This window comes from Trachypithecus francoisi, unplaced genomic scaffold (assembly GCF_009764315.1).
Source record: "Trachypithecus francoisi isolate TF-2019V2 unplaced genomic scaffold, Tfra_2.0 Lachesis_group19, whole genome shotgun sequence".
Taxonomy (NCBI): domain Eukaryota; kingdom Metazoa; phylum Chordata; class Mammalia; order Primates; family Cercopithecidae; genus Trachypithecus; species Trachypithecus francoisi.
The window spans coordinates 39883248-39897531 of record NW_022681464.1 but is presented as its reverse complement, the minus strand read 5'-3'; the positions used below and the strand labels follow the sequence as shown (position 1 = coordinate 39897531).

Here is a 14284-nt window from a genome sequence, read left to right as displayed (position 1 = left end):
TGTATAAGACTGATTTTACTTTGTAATGAGCTCTCCATACTTGAAAAAGAATAAGTGACTGTATTCTGAATTATGCAAATCCTGGAGATCCAACTCATTTATGGAGAATAGTTTCAAGCTGCTGACTTAAGTAGGAGAATTCTTCATGGAACAGAGCAAGAAGTAGTGGATCGCAAAGGCAGGAATCTGGCTTTTTCCTTTGTCAGCAGGCAACTGGCACTACTAGCTTTTGTCTTTCTTTTCTCTATTTTTTCCTTTCTCATTTTTATTGCTGAGTAGGAAGGAACTGAAAGAATACTACAGGATTGGAATTAGACTGTATGGGACTAGGAGGGATAGAACTAATTATGGCAAGCAGAATATTGCAGCTTTTTCAGCAAATTCGAATTACTGCAGTCAGAAATTGTGACCAGGAAGTGTGGGGTCCTAGGTTCTTATCTTGTCAGAGGAAAAAATTCAATCAAGAGACATGCAATGATAGTTAAGCAGTAGTAAAGTTTATTTAAAATGACAGGACCCCCGATATCTGGGTCAGAGTGGGCTGCTTGAGAATAAGACAGCCCAAACTGGCACTGTGGGAGCTCCTTTGTGGGAGTTTTATATGATTATTCATGAAAGGGGCACGAAGGGATGTTACTAGCAAGCATGTTTTGGGTGGTCCCTGAGATGTGCATGTCCTGTGGCTGTACATGCCAGTACATATGTCAGTTGTATCATCAGCATTTTAAATCTTCACCCAGGGGTGTGTTTTTTACTATTTTAATGAGCAAAAGGTTACTGTTAGGGTGAGCCAAATCCAAGTGCACATGCTTGCTACTGGGGAAAGTCCCTACTGAAGTCATTTCCTGCTAGGGCTGGATAATCTTAACCACAAGTCCAGATGTGGACATTGTTTTCTTCTGATTGCTAGCGGGGCAAGATTTCCAGAGCTTGCTTCCTCTGAGACTGCCTTTCCTACTCATGTTCATCTGTCTACCTATTCTAACAAGCTTGGTAAGATAAACCCCCAGCGAGATTGCCTAACAATTAATAGGGGGCACTTAATTGGCAAGCCAGCCCTCTCTTTTTTTCCCTTCCATTTCCATACCCCACCACATCCTCTAGGCACTCAGTGTCCTCCAGGTGCTCAAATCTTTCAACACCATTCTGGTCTACTCCTCCCTCTCAAAGTAATTTGTTCTCCATGATGAATTTTCCTATTTCTTTTCACGTCAATAAAAACTCCCAAGTATTGAGCCTGAATTAGCTTAGTGCTTCTTAACATTAATGAGTGAATAGCCCCTATACTTAATACCCTCAAACAGGAGGTTTTTACCCTAATTAATCTTAATTCGTGGAATACGATAAGGGAGACAGTAGTAGGGATATACTGTTGAGAAGTGACCTGGTGATGTTTTTTGCTAGAAGCACAACATTTAGACTAGACTATGACTAGAAGCTAACATTTAGGTTGAGCAAAAAACATCTCCTTCATCATACCCAGGCTGGATTTCTGAGGGAAAAAAACAAATCCATGAAAATTACTGGTAATTAGCTTGGAGCTGCATGCCACTAAAGCCCTTAGTAGTTACATGATCAAATAAATGATACTATGATCCTTTGGGACATGTAAGACCAAAGAATCATGCTTGGCTTGACAAAAAGAACACTAGAAATTATGAATTTTTAGGCCATCTTTTGAGTTACGCATTTGGTGTTGACAAACATTTCTTCTGACAATCTTATTTATCATGCTAAGTGGGTAGATTCAAGTGATTGTTTATCTTTTCTTTGTACAATAAAGTACGGAAAGAGTTAACTACGCTGCTCCGTATCATGGTCTCTGAAGGCATCAACAATGACTAGAATCTTGAGTCTTTCTATTTGATCACATTACTTTCTATCAGGGGATTTTACTTGGAATTTTTCACATGTGCAACCCGTTTTTAAACTTGCAGGTTGGATTTGTGAACTAAGGAAAATAATACTTTGCATGGGAGAGATTTCAAATACCTATTGATAGGAAGAATTGCCTTAAAGTGGCATAGAGGATCTCAAGGGGGTTTCAAAGTCACATCACAAAGTGTTTTGATTCTTCTGAACATCAAATAATTTTCACAAAAAGAACATACTTTCAATCTGAAGGTAAAAGAATGGAAGGCTAAAAGCAAGGACTATTAGCATAGTCTGCTCTAAATGATGTTGAAAACAATAATAACAAAAAGATGGATTCATTCTGAATGTTTTAATCTGTTTTTAATATAATTGCACGGTGATTTCACTCCATATGTTGATTTGGTATATCCAAATTAACCAGGAGTTGGTTTTCTAATTACATACTTGAGGTGTAGAAGAGTGGCATATATTGAAAAATTAAACAGCAAAATTTTCTAGCACCTTATTCATTTGGATTTGCTACATTAATCCTGATTCGTTTCTTAAAAAATTCATTTTTATGAAGAGTGTAGGATGGTTGATCAGTTAAGTTTTCTTCAGGCACAGATAAATAAGAAGCAATCATTCCTTCATTCATTCATTTATTCATGTATTAATTCTGGAATATCCTATGGACATAGAAGAAAAGTGATCATATAACTTATTTCATCAGGCTTTTTATTTTTATTTTTCTTCCTTTTCTTAATTATATGTACATGTTTTCCATAGAGTGGGGAATGCACCTAATAAAGATTTAGGGGCTCAATACATCACTGAAATTGTTAGGAGTCCAGTGGTCTGAAGCATAGCAAAAAATACCCTTACAGAATAAAAGACAAATTATTGCATTTTGTACTTTCCACTGCTAAAATGGACTGATGGAGTTTTTGTTTGTTTGTTTGTTTTGAGATGGTGTCTTGCTCTGTCACCCAGGCTGGAGTGCAGTGGCATGATCTCAGCTCACAGCAAGCTCCGCCTCCTGGGTTCACACCATTCTTTCACCTCAGCCTCCTGAGTAGCTGGGACTACAAGTGCCCAACACCATGCCCCGCTAATTTTGTTTTTGTGTTTTTAGTAGAGACGGGGTTTCACCATGTTAGCCAGAATGGTCTTGATCTCCTGACCTCATGATCCACCTGCCTCAGCCTCCCAAAGTGCTGGGATTACAGGCTTGAGCCACTGCTCCTGGCGCTGATGGAGTTTTTGTTGTTGTTGTTGTTGTTTTCCATTTTGGGGGTAGCTTATCATTCAATACTTGGAAATACAGCTTTAAGTCATGTAGTAAGTTAAAAGGAAGGCTTCCAGCTTTAGTAATGTCTACAGCAGAAAAGAAGTCTGTGTCAGGTCCAGGCTGCAACACCGGTAATGGTACTACTTGGGTGATATTGAGAGGTGGTCAGCTGAGCTTCTGGGTCCAGTGGTGACTTGGAGAAGTTTTCTGTCTAGCTAGAGGATTGTAAATGCACCAGTCAGCACTCTGTAAAAACACACCAATCAGTGCTCTGTGTCTAGCTAAAGGATTGTAAACACACCAATCAGCACTCTGTAAAATGGACCAATCAGGAGGACATGGGTGGGGCCAAATAAGGTAATAAAAACTAGCTACCTGAGCCAGCTGCATCCACTGACTTGTGTCCTGTTACACACTGTGGAAGCTTTGTTCTTTCGCTCTTTGCAATAAATCTTGCTGCTGCTCACTCTGGGTCTGCACTACCTTTAAGAATTGTAACACTTACTGTGAAGGTCTGCGGCTTCAGTCATCTAGACCACGAACCCACTAGGAGGAACAAACAACTCCAGATGCACCACCTTTAAGAGGAGTAACACTCACTGCGAAGGTCTGGCTTCATTCCTGAAGTCTGTGAAACCATTAACCCACGGGAAGGAAAAAACTCCAGACACATCTGAGAATCTGAAGGAACAAACTCTGGACACACCGTCTTTAAGAGCTGTAATACTGCGAGGGTCTGTGACGTCATTCTTGAAGTCCGTGAGACCAAGAACCCACTGGAAGGAACCAGTTCGGGACACAATATGATTCAGCATTAGAGGTGTCTTTGGTGGGAAAAATACATTGTTTGGAGTTCATAGAAAATGCCAAATAGGAGAATAATGATGAGGACACGTATAGTTCTACAGCAGTCCACGTCATTTGCATCAGAGAGTTACACTTACTAAACAGTTCAAATAGGAGTGCTTTTGACCATCCTAGATGTGAATAAGGAGTGCCTGACTTTGGGACTAGTGACCATAGACCTAGAGCTCCCCATCGTGACCTGTGCTCTGTCACAACCACCATGTCACAAGGCCAGGCAGCCTCAGGAACAATTTATTGTTTGATGGAAGTGATACCACTGAGATCTGGCATGAGCAGGGCCAGAGTGAACATTAATTTCTATTTGGTTAAAAAGGGTAATTTTCTTAATGGCAGAACTGAGAAAATGCTAGTGGATGCATATGATTTTTAAAATTGTAAATCCAAGGAGTCCAAAGAAAGAAATACAATGATCTGCCCAAATACTCCTTAATCACTGAGACATTTTTTCTTCTAACTGCTGGTTGTGTTGGCATGACATAATTTTAAATATCCTTTGAGTAGCTTATACAGTATGGAAATTATCTTTCTTCTGAAATCTTGAAAGAACATACAAGTAAACCAGTGTGGGACAAGAATCTTTTTTTAAGAAAAAGTTTGCTATATATTTTAAACAGAATGAGTCACTTGAAAATTATCCCCATCATAGAAAGTAATTTAATATGTGAAAAAGGAAAACAATAAATCTAGTGGGACAGAAATTGGGAAAATTTGCTGGTTAGAATAAAATCTAGCCTCACTTGAAAAAATGTACACAATGTATTTTTTTCTTTTTCTTTTTTCAAGAGACGGCATCTTGCTACGTTGCCCAGGCTGAACTTAAACTCCTGGGATCAAGCAATCCTCTCACCTCAGCCTCCTCAGGGTCTGGGAGTGTAGGCAAGCGCCACTATCTCTGGATTACTTTTTTGATGTATCTTTTATATCACTTGTGTATTATTTTATTTCTAGTATATATGTTTGAGTTGTGATTTTATTCTTCCTTAATCAGATTTGATAATGTTTGGTCTGTCTTGTTTTTGCTTGTTTTTTCTTTCCAGAGACAAAGTCTCGCTCTTTCACTCAGGCTGGAGTACACTGGCATGAACACAGCTCACTGCAGCCTCTGGGCACCTGGGCTCAAGTGATTCTTCCACCTTTGCCTCTCAAAATGCTGGGATCAAAGGTGTGGCACCACACCTGGCAGGCCTGTTTGGTCTGTTTTACTGTCTCCTACTCCACCTCTCTTCACCTCACACACTCCAGTTATTCAGTTCTTGGTTTGTTAATTATAATAAATTTTCTGCTTTCTAAATTATTAATCAATCTTTAATTTTTTCTTTAGCTAAAGTATATGATGGCTTATTCTGTATTGGTCACTGTGCTTAGGATTTTACCATTGTCACAGTAATTCATTTTTTAATCTATTGATTTCATTGAGTTTGTTTTGCTTTTGCTTTTTTAAATTCTAGAGTTGAATACTTAATTTATTAAAAATGGCCTTTCTAATAAAATGCTATTGTTTAGTAAAATTACATCATGAAAACATTAAGAATAAATTACTGGTTGAACACAATTGTACAGATTTTACATGGAAAATATTGTTTTGAACAATATTTAAAATGTATGACATCTGGAGGCACTTAGGAGTTAGCAAGAAGTAGACCTGTTCATTTAATATAAAACATTTTTCAACTGAAGAATTCCTTTTAAAAAATTTCATATGTAATTTTATACTCAATCAATAAAGGTTTCGAGAATAGGTCTCTCTCTCTCTTTTTTTTTTTTTTTTTTTTATTGTGGAGGGGACAGAGTCTCACTCTGTTGCCCAAGCTGAAGTGTGATGGCACGATCTGGGCTCACTGCAACCTCTGCCTCATGGATTCAAGCAGTTCTCCTGCCTCGGCCTCCTGAGTAGCTGGGATTACAGGTGCCCACCACCACGCCCAGCTAATTTTTGTATTTTTAATAGAGACAGGGTTTTGTCATATTGGCCAGGCTGATCTCAAACTCCTGATTTCAGGTGATCCACCCACCTTGGCCTCCCAAAGTGCTGGCATTACAGGCATGAGCTGCCACCCCTGGCCTGAGAATACCTCGCTTTAATTGGAGCTCAGGTGAAGCCTTCAGAGCTCTGATTACTCAGCTCTGTTTTTTACTTCACCATTTCTATCTCAAAGATGACTTTCTGGGATGTTAGTGCCTCTTAGGACAGTATTATCCTTAACTCCTTTCATTATTTTACAGAAGTAGAAATGGAAAACCAAAGGTTTTTTTTTCTTGTAAAATGTTAATTACTACAAGCTCTTCTTAATCTGATTTTGGCTTTCCCTATTCTCTACTTCCGGTGTGGTTTCTTTTATATCCAAATGTTTGAGGAGGCTGGACACAGTAGCTCGTGCCTGTAATCCCAGCACTTAGGCCAGCCGGGGTGGTGGATCTCGAGGTCAGGAGATGGAGACCATCCTGGCTAACACGGTGAAACCCCATCTCTACTAAAAATACAAAAAGTTAGTTGGGTGTGGTGGTGGGCCCCTGCAGGCCCAGCTACTTGGGAGGCTGAGGCAGGAGAATGGCATGAACTCGGGAGGTGGAACTTGCAGTGAGCCGAGATCGTGCCACTGCACTCCAGCCTGGGTGACAGAGCAAGACTCTGTCTCTAAAAAAAAAAAAAAAAAAAAGGGAAGAAGTTTGAGGAATTTCTGACTGACTTTTGTTGTCCAGTTACAGGACTTTAGAGAAGCTATTGTGTCAAATATTGCTTAAATTTACAAACTTTACAATTTTGCTTATAATTCCTCAAAGAGAGTATCAATTTGCCGTCTAGAAGGCCGATTTTTTTTTTTAATGCTATCTCTTTTGTGTATACTTTGACCAAAACCAAAACCAGTATCCTGTTTGGATGGAAATTAGTAATGCTGGCTCCCCCACACTCTTGTGTACAGGAAGATCATGCATAGTCATCATCATCATCATTACCATCATCATCATTGTTGCCACTGTGGTAGTAACTTAAGCTAAAGTCCCATGCAACTCAGAATCTGTACAGAGTCACAGTCAAAGATGCACTGTCCATCAAGCGAAAGTGATTAAAAGGAAATGCCAATATTTATTTGCATTTCTTGAAGATCATTAAACGGTTTTCAATCGTTAACCCACAGCAACATAGAGCTCAACACATCTCAAAAGTCTTTTCTTCTCCTAAAATATGCAATACGTCATTGCTCTGATGTCTCTCAGTCCCTGAGGTTTTGCAGGGTTTGTCTATTGCTTTTTTATTTCTCTCTGGCATTGTTACTCTCCACCCAATGGCCCCCACCACTATTCTGAACCTGTATCACAAAAGCTTGAGAATGGAGTAAGCAATGCTAGAATTCTTTAAAGGGTAAGTTAAAGAAATGCAATGAACAGAAAGCAAAGTGAAAGAAAAGAAAAAAGAAAAATCCCTTTTCCTTTAAAGGATTGGGAAGGAGAAACATGGGAAAACTCATTCAAGAATGCATTTGCCCTTATCATTTAAATAGTTCAACACACATTAGTTCATTCAATCTTCATGGCAATTTTATGAAGCAAATAATGTCATAATTTCTCTTTTGTTGTCAGGGTAACTAGGACTTGGAGAGATAAAACAATGTACTCAGGTCAACTAGCTGGTTAGTGAAAAAAATAGAAGCTCTGTTTTTGGGCACCTTGCTATGCAATTGTCTGAAGTTTCCAGATTTCATAAAATTGATGTATTTTCCAGTTAATATTTTTTTCTTTTTTTTTTTTTTTTTTTTTTTTTTTTTTTTGAGGCGGAGTCTCACTCTGTCGCCCAGGCTGGAGTGCAGTGGCCGGATCTCAGCTCACTGCAAGCTCCGCCTCCGGGTTTACGCCATTCTCCTGCCTCAGCCTCCCCAGTAGCTGGGACTACAGGCGCCCGCCATCTCGCCCGGCTAGTTTTTGTATTTTTAGTAGAGACGGGGTTTCACCATGTTAGCCAGGATGGTCTCGATCTCCTGACCTCGTGATCCGCCCGTCTCGGCCTCCCAAAGTGCTGGGATTACAGGCTTGAGCCACCGCGCCCGGCCTTAATATTTTTTTCTTATGATTAATTTTCCCTCTCCAAATCCAAGTCCTTAGAAGCAGACCTCTGTTTAAAATGAATTTTTATCAGATTACTGATATTTATACATTAACCATTCCAATGAGTCCTTAATTTTGGAACCTGGCTTCTAGAAAAAAAATTGCTTTAGCTATTCCAAAAATTTTAAATACATGTTTACAGATTGGTACAACTGATTCTTCATGCAGCCATTAGAATATTTAAACCGATTCTGGTAAATTAAGTGGTATGGGTTTCTTTTAGCATGTAAGATGAATATGGAGAGATTCTAAAGGATCTGCACACCAGCATGAGGGTATGTGCACATGCTTCGGTCATTCTCATGTTAATATTGGAGTTTTGAGAAATAAAGGCAAGGCTTGGGGAGGATACAAAAAGATACTATCTTGCCATAGTATAAGATAAGAAAATTTATAATTTTCTGAAAGCAGGAAATTACAGCCATAACCTCTGACATGGAGGAGAAAGGAATGTAATCATTGTGGACATGTCAGTAACATCAAAAGGTTCTTGGGGTAGGCACTAGCATATTAATTGTGTAAAACGCATAATGCATTGGTGTAGTTCAATGCATAATGCATTGCTGTAGTTCAACATGTGGTCTATTCCTTGGCTTGTGAATTAGAGAAATTCTGTGCAGGTATGAATGAGAGTATACAGGGTATGACAAGAAATTGATGTTTGCTTCTATCTGTGTCTCTCAGGACCCTGGTATGCATGATGAAATCTGCTTTGAGGAATGTAAGCATAGCAAACACTCTCTATCACAATCAATTATTTGTCCAAGTTTATAACAAAAGTGAGATTAAACACTTCCATGAATGTGGGCAGACAAACTGGAAAATAATTTTTGAAAGGGGAAGTTCTATGATATCTTTCCATCTAGGAAGGCACAGTGTCTTCAGCAGAGCTTTTGCTAGTTGCTGTTTCTGCAATCAGAGTCTCTGTGTTCTGAATGCAATGAGGATGCTCTGTGCAGTGCACAATCACTACTGGCTGATCAGTACCTTTCTATGTTTACAGGTCAGAAGGATAAAGACCATGTGTACTTCTGAAGCTTGGTGCATGATATTCTCGGCAACCCCTTACCCAATTCTTTACAGTTGACTTTTTAATCTGTGAAGGAAATTGGAAAAGCAGCTAATATCTAGCTGCCTAGTATGTCTGGATACTGTGTGGTGCTTTATGTGCACAATCTCATTTATTTCCCTAAGGACACGTGAAGTAGGTGTTACTATACCCACTTCTCAGATGAGGAAACAAAGGAGTCACCATATCTCCTCCAGCCTCATACAGATAGTTATAAGGCAGATAGGGGATTTGAATTCAGATTTACCTGATTTCTCAGCTTCTGCTAAACTAAACTGTGAAATTCCAAAGATCAGTTCTTCATATACATCCTAGGATGCCTTTCATCTGTTAAGTATCAAATATTTCTTAAACATTTGTGGCATATCTGTAGGGCAAATGATTGAGTTTGTCAAATATTAAAATGTGTTAATGTAATCAAACTTTGTTTCTATTTACACAGTGCCTTAATTTGATCAGTTACTTTTAAGTAAGAGAAGAACAAAATCTAATTGTTTTTCTCCTTTTCTTTTCATCTCACAAAATAACAGAGTAAGCACACAATAAAAAGTAACATGGAGAAAATGAACAGAAGAAGCTAATATCAGCTGCAGTTTTCATTGTGGGGATGGGGAGTGTCTATAAAATGTATATTTATTTATTCATTATAGATTCAGCGGGTACATGTACAGATTTGTTACATGAGTATATTGTGTAATGCTGGGTTTGGGCTTCTAGTGAACCCATCACTCAAGTAGTGAACATAGTACCCAATAGATAGTTCTTCAACCCTTGCCTCCATTACTTCCTCCCTGCTTTTGATGTCCCCAGCTTCTACTGTTTCCACTGTTATGTGCTTGTGTACCATTGTTTACCTTCCACTTTTAAATGAGAACATGTGGTATTTGAATTGCAGTTTCTGTGCTACTTAATTTAGGATAATGGCCTCTAACTATGTTGCTGCAAAGGAAATGACTCATTCTTTTTTATGGCTGCATAGTATTCCATAGTAGTCCTATATATATATATATATAGACACTACACTTTCTTTACCCCGTTTACCATGGCACCTATGTTGATTCCATGACTTGGAGCATGTGTCTTTCTGTTTTAATTTGTTTACTTATAATTTTTGTGGTACCTAGCAGGTATATACATTTATGGGGTACATGAGATATTTTGGTGCAGGCGTGAAATGTGTAGTAGTCACATCATGGAAAATTGGGTATCCATCCTCCCAAGCACTTAGTCTTTGTGTGTAAAATTAATAGTTATCTTGTTTTGCTATCAAATACTAGGTCTTAGTCATTGTTTCTAACTACTTTTTTTTTGGTATCCATTAACCGTGCTCAACTATCCCACTCCCCGCCCCCCCGCCAACTACCCTTCCTTGCCTCTGATAGCCCCATCCTTTTATTCTCTATCTCTATAAGTTCAATTGTTTTGAATTTTAAATCCCACAAATCAGTGAGAACATGTGATGTTCACTTTCTCTGCTTGGCTTATTTCACTTAACATAATCATCTTCAGTTCCATCCATGTTGCTGCAAATGATGGGATCTAATTCTTTTTTATTGCTGACTAGTACTCCACTGTGTATATGTACAAAAAAGATACTTTATTCATTCATCTGTTGCTGGGTACTTAGATTGCTTCAAAATCTTGGCTATTGTGAACAGTGTAGAAACAAAGATGAAAATACAGGTATCTCTTTAATATACTGATTCCCTTTCTTTTGGGAAGCAGTGGGATAGCTGCATTCTTTGGTAGCTCGGTCTTTAGTTTTTTGAGGAACTTCCAAACTGTCCTCCATAGCGGCTGTACTAATTTACATTCCCCTCAACATTGTACAAGGGTTCACTTTTCTCCACATCCTTGCCCCCATTCGTCTTTTGGATATAAGTTTTTTTAACTGGGGTGAGTTGATATCTCCTTGTAGTTTTGATTTACATTTCTCTGATGATCAGTGATGGTAAGCACCTTTCCATATGTCTGTCTGTCATTTGTATGTCTTCTTTTGAGAAATGTCTATTCAAATCTTTTGTCCATTTTTCAATTGGATTATTAGTTTCTTTTTTCCTATAGAATTGGTGGAGCTCCTTATATATTTTGATTATTAATCTCTTGTCAGATGGGTAGTTTGCAAATAATTTCTCCCATTCTGTGAGTTGTCTCTTCACTTTGTCTATGTGTCTGTTTTTATGTCAGTACAATGCTGTTTTGATTACTACAGTTCTGTAGTAAAATTTGAAGTCGAGTAATATGATTCCTCCAATTTTGTTCTTTTATCTTGAGATGGGGTTTTGCTATTCTGGGTCTTTTGTGATTCCATGTAAATTTCAGGATTGTTTTTCTGTTTCTTGGAAGAATGTCTTTTGTATTTTAGTATGAATTACATTGAATCTGCAGACTGCTTTGAACAGTATTGATTCTTCCAATCCATGAACATGAAATAGCTTTCCAGTTTTGGGTCTTGTTCAATTTCTTTCATCAGTGATTTATTGCTTTCATTGTAGAGATCTTTCACTTCTTTGGTTAATTCCTAGGTACTTAATTTTATGTGTGCTGTTTTAATTGGGATCACTTTTTAATTTCTTTTTTTAGATTGTTCACTGTTGGCATACAGAAATGCTACTCAATTTTGTATGCTGAATTTGTATCCTACAACTTTACTGAATTTGTTCATTCATTCTAGTAGATTCTTGATGGAGTCTTTAGATTTTTCTAAATATCTGATCACATCACCTGCAAACAATAATAATTTGACCTTTTCCTTTCAAATTTGCATGCACTTGATTTCCTTCTCTTGTCTGATTACTCTAAGTAGGACTTCCAGTACTATGTTATATAACAGTAGTGAAAGTGGCTATCTTTGTCATGTTTCAGATCTTAGAGGAAAGACTTTCAGTTATTCCCCATTCTGTATGATTCTAGCTGTGTGTCTGTAGAATAAAAGTTATATAGCTTTTATTATGTTGAGGTATGTTCTTTCTATCCCCAGTTTTTTTAGGGTTTTTATTATGAAGGAATGTTGAACTTCATCAAATGCCTTTTGGCATCAATTGAAATGATCATGGGGTTTTGGTTCTTCATTCTTTTGATATGATGTATTACATTGTTTAGTTTGCATATGTTGAACCATCCTTGCATTCCAGGGATAAATCTCACTTGGTTGCGATGAATGATCTTTTTAAAAAGTCTTTTTAATATGTTGTTGAATTTGGTTTGCTAGTATTTTGTGAGGATTTTTGCATCAATGTTCATTAGAGATGTTGGCCCATATTTTTCTTTTCTTGATGTGTCTTTGGTTTTGGTATCAAGGTCATAGTGGCATTGTAGAATGAGTTTGGAAGTAGTCCCTCCTCTTCTATTTTTTTGGAGCAATTTGTGTGGGATTGGTATTAGTTCTTTAAACTTTTAGTAGAATTCAGCAGTGAAAACATTGGGGTTTGGGGCTTTTTTTTTTTTTTTTTAACTGGGAGACTTTTTGTTAAGGCTTTGATCTCATTACTTGTCTTTGGTCTGTTCAGGTTTTGGATTTCTTCACGGTTCAATCTAGGTAAGTTGCATGTGTCTAGGAATTTACTCATTTTTTTCTAGATTTTCTAATTTATTGGCATATAATTGTTCATAGTAGCCACAAATGATCCTTTGAATTTCTGTGTTATTGGTTCTAATGTCTCTATTTTTATCTTTGATTTTATTTATTTGGGTCTTCTCTCTTTTTTTTCTTAGCCTGGCTGAAGATTTGTCAATTTTGTTTATCTTTTCAAAAATTCACCTTTTTGTTTCATTGATACTTTGTCTTGTTTTCTTCATTTCAAAGTCATATATTTCTGTTTTGATCATTATTATTTCTTTTCTTTTCCTAGTTTTAAGTTTGATTTGCTCTTGCTTTTCCAGTTCTTTAAGATGCATCCTTAGGTTATTTATTTGATATTTTAATTTTTTTTGATGTGGGCACATCCAGCTATAAATTTCCCTCTTAGTACTGCTTTTGCTATAATTCAAAGGTTTTGATATGTTGTGTTTCCATTATTATTTGTTTCAAGAAAATGTTCAATTTCCTTCTTGATTTCTTCATTGACCCACTGATCAATTTAGGAGCATAGATTTTAATTTTCATGTGTTTGTATAGTTTCCAAAATTCTTGATTGATTTTTAGTTTTATTCCATTGTGATCAGGGAAATGCTTGATATTTCAATTTTTGGAACGTTTTAAGACTTTTTGTTTTACTTTGCAGATGTTGCTGCCGCTGAGAGCCCTGTACCTCAGCCATGGTCAATCCCACCATGTTCTTTGACATCGCCATCAATGGTAAGCCCTTGGGCTGTATTTCCTTTGAGCTGTTGGCAGACAAGTTTCCGAAGACAGCAGAAAGCTTTCATGCTCTGAGCACTGGAGAGAAAGGATTTGGTTATAAGGGTTCTTGCTTTCACAGAATTATTCCAGGGTTTATGTGTCAAGATGGTGACTTCACACACCATAATGGCACTGGTGGCAAGTCCATCTATGGAGAGAAATTTGGTGATGAAAACTTCATCCTAAAACACACAGGTCCTGGGCATCTTGTCCATGGCAAATGCTGAACCTAACACAAATGGTTCCCAGTATTTCATCTGCCCTGCTAAGACTGAGTGGTTTGGATGGCAAGCATGTGGTCTTTGGCAAGGTGAAAGAAGGCATGGATATTGTAGAGGCCAAGGAGCAATTTGGGTCCAGCAATGGCTAGACCAGTAAGAAGATTACCATTGCTGACTGTGGATAATTCTAATAAGTTTGATTTGTGTTTTATCTTAACCATCAAACTATTCCTTCTGTAACTCAGGAGAGTACTCCTCCACCCCATTTGCTTACAGTATGCTATAATCTTTGTGCTCTCACTGCAGTTCCCTTTGGGGTTCATGTTCCCTTCCATGCCTAGCTAGATTGCAGAGTTAAGTTTATGATTATGAAATAAAAACTAACAACAAAAAAAGACTTTTTTACTTAACATATAATCTGTCCTTAAGAATGATCCATGTGCTGAAAAATGATCTGTGTGCTGAGGAAAAGAATGTATATTTTGTAGCCACTGGATAAAATGTTCTGAAAATATCTGTTAGATAAATTTGGTCTATAG

At 37.6% G+C, this 14284-nt stretch overlaps 1 pseudogene; it reads left to right on the top strand.

Moving 5' to 3' along the window:
• The first annotated feature begins 13436 nt into the window (after window positions 1-13436).
• On the top strand, window positions 13437-13930 carry LOC117063865 (annotated as a pseudogene).
• Window positions 13931-14284: the final 354 nt, after the last annotated feature.